Source organism: Symphalangus syndactylus, chromosome 21 (genome assembly GCF_028878055.3).
Source record: "Symphalangus syndactylus isolate Jambi chromosome 21, NHGRI_mSymSyn1-v2.1_pri, whole genome shotgun sequence".
Classification (NCBI taxonomy): Eukaryota; Metazoa; Chordata; class Mammalia; order Primates; family Hylobatidae; genus Symphalangus; species Symphalangus syndactylus.
In genome coordinates this window covers 20,151,089-20,158,260 of record NC_072443.2, presented here as the reverse complement: position 1 = coordinate 20,158,260, position 7,172 = coordinate 20,151,089, and the positions used below count along the sequence as shown (strand labels likewise).

The window sequence follows — 7,172 nt, the reverse complement described above, 5'->3', positions numbered from 1 at the left end:
TGTGTTGTAAATGCAAAATTACCCCCGATACATAGCACATAAGATCTTTAGTCGAATGGATACTTTTCATAAATGTTAATTTTCCCTTAAAGAGTGCAATATATTTCCTAAATATAGCCTTATCAGGTAATCATTGTGTGACTAGAAGTGACAATATACAAACTAGATGAAGTTGAAGGCTACCATTCAAGTATTTACTAAGAGTGCAATATATTTCCTAAATATAGCCTTATCAGGTAATCATTGTGTGACTAGAAGTATAGTCATTCTAGTCATTGTGTGACTAGAATACAAACTAGATGAAGTTGAAGGCTACCATTCAAGTATTTACTAAGAGAGGACTTTGCTTATTGCAACTATCCAAACTACTTGACTTTTATTAGTTTAAACAAGTAAACTTTATGAACTGCTTTTATCATAAAGTTAGGCAAGCAGAACACCTTTCTCAACCTCTCTGCCATTAGTCTACTATTTAAAATCTGCAAATACAGAGAAGCAATTCAATGGGTAGGCACCTAACTGTTCCATTAAATCCTGTTTGTGTCTTAAAATTTGAACTAATATTTAGTATTGAGAACACATAGACTATATAAAATAATTAAGATGTTCACATATTATTTGTATTGAAATATGAAGTTTCTCAATATTTCACTTCTACAAAAATGATCAGGGAACTGTTTTTACATTTTCAGTCTTTGTTAGTGACTTATTCTCTTGGAAAGTGCTTAAGGTTTTAATAATATAATTGTCACCTTATTAAGTTGATTTCCTAGAATGAGCCACCTCTCTTTAGCAACTACATTTGTATTTTCTAGATACTAACTCTCAATATTTACATTTGGTTTTGTATATAAAATATTACATTTTGGAAAGAAAAGAATGTGATCCCTTCAGCCAGTATAATGACTACAGTGTCATCTTACATGACTCACATACCTAGCTTTGGATTTACTTTCCAAATCCATTCCAAATCCAAGCTTTGACTGGATTTTCCAAAATAATAAACCCATCTTACGGCATAGGTCTCCAAAGAATTTTTCTGTGCATTTTGATGTGTTTGTGTCAATGGATTTTTAGAACGTATGCCAGTATATATACTTTATCATCTCCGCAAGTGACTAAGCAAAGCAAAGACTGAGTCTGATATCAAACATGTGAAAATAACTGTATTTGATTATAAAACAAATGAAAAAGAATTTAAAAAGTGACTCTAATGAGTAAGGAAACATAACTTGGCAATCATCTTTATTTAATTTATAAAATGATATCTTGCATGTCTACTTATGTGTATCCATTACTCTAAAGCTGTGTTGTTCAATACAGTAGTCACTAGGTGTAAGTTGATACTGAGCACATGAAATGTAGCCAGTTCAATGGAAAAATGGAATTTTCAATTTATATTATTTGAATTGACTATTTAAATTTGAAAACAAGTTGTGTAAAATAAGTTTTTGATTAAACACAAGTTTATTTGTTTGGTATAGCTACATTTCACTTTGATCATTGCATTCTGCCAGATTTTATAGTTGTAGTTCATGTGGCAGATGCATAAGTATTTTCTGGTATTACACATAAATACATCCCTCTTCTAGAAAATGTCATTGTGTTGTTTCAGTTTAAATGAATCTTTTCAACACAATGATTTAATGTTGTAATGTGCTTATTTGAACATTTAACATAGCAGATTAGAGTGATACCTATGTAAACATTCAGATTTTGGTAATGTAATTGTTAAGTACTAATTATTTTAAAGTGTTGCTTATACTTATTTTCCTTCCAATTAAATTATTTTTCTCATTGAAGTAAAACAGTATGGTCATCTTCATAAATTTAAAACGAACTTTACTTCTGCTACAGAATGGAGTGGGGATACAGAAGCTAGTAAAGACTGAGCATCCCTAATCTAAAAATGTGAAATCTAAAATTCTCCAAAATCTGAAATTTTTGAATGCCAACATAACGCCACGAGTGGAAAATTCCACACCTGACACGTTATTTTTTCACTGTATTAATGGCATGTCATATTTCTTACTGTTAAGTACTTATGTCTGAATATGTATAAGAAAATAATTGCTTATCTATAGCATAAAAATTCAGTCAGGAATGATGGGGGGGATGTCAAATAACCACAGGTGATACAGATTGGTAGCTGAGATAGACACTTTTACTTTCTGATGTTTTAATGTATGCAACATTGTTTCATGCACAAAATTATTTTTAATTTATTTTTAAATACTGTTTAAATAAAATTATATTCAGGCTCTGTGTGTGTTTTAGGTGAAGTGGTGGTTAAATAATTATTTTGAAATTTTTTCAAAAATTATTATATTTGAAAACTTTTCAAACTTTTCAAAAACTTATCAGGAAAAGACCAGAAAAGAATATTTTACAAAGCAAAAGATCTCAAAAAGCTATCAAACAATTGTCTATAGTATACAAGATCTTTCTACTAATATCAAAAATCAATTGATTCAAATATTGAAATAATATAAGTATTTTTCTTTAGCCTAAAATGAAACATGAAATAAAAAGCACTCTTCAATTAATACATTGGTTATGTGTTATTTCCATTTTTGCAAAGAAATGCTGTCAATTTGTGGCTTAAATTATTCAATTTTTGTGATAAATTATATGTCATTAACATATGTCAAAGAAGACAATCTGCTAGATATAAAGATGTTATTTTTTATCACAATGGGTGGTGCCTCAGCTCCAACTAGACAAAATTTTGGATTAATTAGAATTCTAAACCAGACTGCATTCCTCTTCACATTTTGTTCTACTACTAGAAACACATTGAAAATATCTATACATTTTCTGATCAAACAATGAAAAGTTTCATGGATGTTTAGTTGTTAAAACCATTTAATATGTGTATGTAAGTGTATAAATCATCACCAGGTTATGCAAATTTTGAAAGAAAAAGAAGGCAGTCAATTAACACTTTTGGGGTTATTTTTGAGACAGAGTCTTACTCTGTCACCCAGGCTGGAGTGCAGTGGGGTGATCTCAGCTCACTGTAAATTCTGCCTCCTAGTTTAAGTGATTCTCTTGCCTCAGCCACCCTAGTAGTTACGATTACAGGCATGTGCCACCATGACCGGCTAATTTTTGTATTTTTGGTAGAGATGGGGTTTCGCCAAATTGGCCAGGCTGGCCTCGAATTCCTGGCCTCAAGTGATCTGCCCTTGGCTTCTCAAAGTGCTGGGATTACAGGCCTGAGCCATCGTGCCCAGCCAATTAACTTAATGATACTGTGTTCTTTACCAATGATTGTTGTTTGAATGGCAAAAAAGTTTCACACAGATTTTCTGTACTGTAATTTCCAATTAAATATTTTCTTGAAACAAGAGAAATGCATGCCAATATTCGATAGTTAAGACCCCCCGAAATTCAAGTGATTTATGCTTTCTTACCAATATCACAATATATGTTAACTAATATGAAGCTAAATTTAGTAGAAATTGAAATTTTTCACAATACAAGTCTATGATAATAACATATTTCTCTAACAGGATAAATATGCAGAAGGTGTTTATTGTAATTGACAGTGTTGTGTAAATTGGCTGCAAAACTACTTTTTTTCTAAGAAAATTTTGAGGAATGCTTTGCTGATATTAATAAACAGTTGATTTTAATTTATCAAATGCCTATATAAATTTAATGTTAATGCTACTGAGTTGACACAGTTAGTAGATTGATTTAACTTAGGAAGCGGTATTTTTGGAACTGTTGGACATTGGCCTCTAAGTTAAATTTCCTCCTTCCAGGCGCAGGCTATGGCTGTGGCTTCCCTCATGTCTGCGTTGGCTGCCCAACTGCTCTGGCCCCCCGCAGAGCTGCCGCCTGCCCTCTCGCACCTTCCACAGCGCGGCATTTTGGAATCACCAGTGAGGCAATTGTGAAACCAGCTTCAATTTCTGAGAAAGAATTGTTGAAGTTAATAAATAAACTGAGTAATATTGATAATTAGATGGCCACCTTGTTCAGCTACCTCTTCCAGAGCACACTGATGAGAGAAAGATCTGCAATGCTCTTTCTCCAGACAAGGATGATGATGACTTCTCCGTAATGAATGTAGGACGAAAGTGTTTGGACCAGTATTCCATGTTACCGGCTACCCCATGGGGTGTGTGGGAAATAATTAAGCGAACTGACATTTCAACCCTAGGAAAGAATGTGGTTGTGACTGGAAGGTCAAAAATTGTTGGAATGCCCATTGTGATGTCACTGCACATAGATGGGGCTCATGAACGTCCCAGAGATGATGCCACTGTTACAATATCTCACGGATATACTCCCAAAAAGCAGTCGAAGAAACAAAATTTTTGCAGATATTTTAACAGCCGCTGCAGGAATTCCAAACCTGTTCACAATAGATATAATTAAGGAAAGAGCAGCAGTTACTGATGTGGGAATAACTAGAGTTCAAGATCCCGTAATTGCTAAACCCAAATTGGTTGGAGACGTGGATTTTGAAGGAGTCAGATAAAAAGCCGGTTACATCATGCCACTTCCTGGAGGTGTTGGCCCCATGACGGTGGCGATGCTAATGAAGAATACCATTATTGCTGCAAAAAAGTGCTGAGGCTTGAAGAACAGTAAGTGCTGACGTCTAAAGAGCTTGAAGTAGCCACTAATGAACTGTTGTGTCTTCTGTGTCACAAACAGCACTCCAAGCCAGCTCAAGAAGCAAAGCAGGCCAATAGAAAGACAGTATTTTTTATTTATTCTACTGAAATGGTTTAAAATGATGCTTTGTATTTATTGAAAGCTTAAATTGGAGGGTGTTTGTGCACAATAGCTCTGCAGTACCTCACCAGGGAGCCTTCCAGTATGCAGGGGCGTGTGTCTAGCGAAGAGCAGCCATTAACCCAGTGATGAACTTGGGAGACATTTGTCATATTGAGATGGATATTTAACTCTGTCAAACCACCTCGGTTGAATATTTGCCTTCATTAGGACTGCGTTTCCCAAATGCTATTCCAATAAGAGTTGATACTCATTTTAGATACCAAAACTTTTGGGTTCAACTGATCAAACCAAAGGAAAAGTGCTGCTAGACAAAATTAGGGAAAAGGTGAAAAAGGAAAATATGGTAGTAATTGAGTAGAAAAAAGTTCCTCTAATTTATATGTGCAATGATTAGTAACTAGATTTATCTAAGTAGAACTGAATTGGCTACGACAAAAAGAAAAAGTACATATTAATCCTTTTCCTAAGCTGTCTTTCTGAGGCTTAGTCAGTCATTAGGAAAATGTTTAAGACCGTTCCTTGATATTTGTCCTGATTTTATGAATGCTACCCTTCAGTACATTCTCCCCATTTTAGATTTCTAGGATTGAAAGGCTTACTTTATAAATTAGTCGTGTGTATTGTCATATTTGGTTTTTCTATATACTTTAACTTCGTTGTTAAAGTTTTGTACTGTTAGGGAATATCTGTATAGTTTATTTAATATATCTTAGAATCTATTTTTGAAAAACAAACTTGCCTTGATAATCATTTGGGCAGCTTGGATAACTATGCAACTTACTTTCCACCAAAGAATTGCCAGCTTTTCTGAGTTGTATCCTGTTGATTTTTTCAGAATTTTTTTTTCTTTTTTGAGAAGGAGTCTTGCTCTGTTGCCAGGTTGGAGTGCAGTGGCATGATCCCGGCCCACTGCAACCTCCACCTCCTGGGTTCAAGCAATTCTCCTGCCTCAGCCTCCCGAGTAGCTGGGACTACAGGCGTGCACCACCAAGCCCAGCTAATTTTTGTATTTTTAGTAGAGATGAGTTTTCACCACGTTGGCCAGGATAGTCTCTATCTCTTGACCTCGTGATCTGCCCACCTTGGCCTCCCAAAGTGCTGGGATTACAGGCTTACAGGTGTGAGCCACTGCACCCAGCCCAGAAGATTTTTGAGAGTCTGAGTTAATATTAAATTTAATCACACTCTCTGAATGTTATCTTTTTCTTTTTTAATAAAACAAACAAAGAAAAAAACAAACTTAAATTTCATTTTAAAACAGAAACTCACTTTGTCCACGTGGATACAAATACTAAAGCAAAATCTTTTTCTTCATATTGATTCATTTATTGGAAAACTTTTAAGTATGTTTGCAACAACTGGTGTATGTGAAATTACTTTTTCAAACGTAAATTCATAAAATCTAAATACACATAAAATGCTTTTGATGAAAATTTAGTATCTGAATTAAAATGAGCTGTACGTATAAAATATAAAGCAGATTTCAAAGAATTAGTATTTTAGAAATCATCTTGTTTTATGTCTTGAGATTAAAACCTAACATATTAGGCTAAACACAAAATAGTATTAAAGTTGATTGTAAAAATTACATATATGGCTCAGGTTACACTTCTACTGGAAAATGCTCTGATCAAGCATGATTATCAGGGTGAGATCAATGCCTGCATAACATATTCCGATGGTTTTCTTAGACTTTTTGACTTGGACATGATTCCCAGGACACTAGGAATCCAGAAATATGCTATGACACAGGGTTTGGTTTTTATTTTATAATTGCTTGGCTCCATAATCATGTGTATGTGAAGACTACATAGAATTTAAACTAAAAGCCTCTAAAAATCTATATGAATATAAAAGATGAAATTGTTTAGTTTAGTCAAAAGAAAGGCAAATGATGAGTTATGCTCATTTGCTCATTTTCCTCACTATTTTAATGAAGAAGATTGGTTATCAATATGTTACCATAACCACATTTCTAAGCCAAGGATAGAAGAAGTAATGTTTGGTACAGTAATCTTTGTCTTTTTCCTTTTTGAAGAACTTCACAATGACCATAGATCATAGGTTAATTACTGAAAGCATTTCTTGGTAAATTTCAGTGATGATTCCATTCAAATAGTAAATATGTACGTACATTTTTCCCTTTTTTGTTTTATTTGAAGAATATTTTATTAGTTCTTTTGAAATTATGTGTTTTCTAAATAAAATTTCTTCATAACAATTTATATGTTTTAATCTTTATTCTGTTATTTTTAATGTTTACTAGATGGAAACATGCAAAAAAAGAAAAAGAAAAAAAAAACCTCATAGTTTACTACATGTGAGAAGAAATAGGGAATTAGGGCTGCAGAAAAAAAAGCAATAAACTTTAACCTATGAAAGAATAATAAATCAGGTAGCTCACTTATTTGCTATTT

The 7,172-nt window shown here is 33.4% G+C and overlaps 1 pseudogene; it reads left to right on the top strand.

Annotated features, from left to right (window-relative positions):
* The first annotated feature begins 1,283 nt into the window (after positions 1-1,283).
* Positions 1,284-4,819, top strand: LOC129471186 (bifunctional methylenetetrahydrofolate dehydrogenase/cyclohydrolase, mitochondrial-like; annotated as a pseudogene).
* Positions 4,820-7,172: the final 2,353 nt, after the last annotated feature.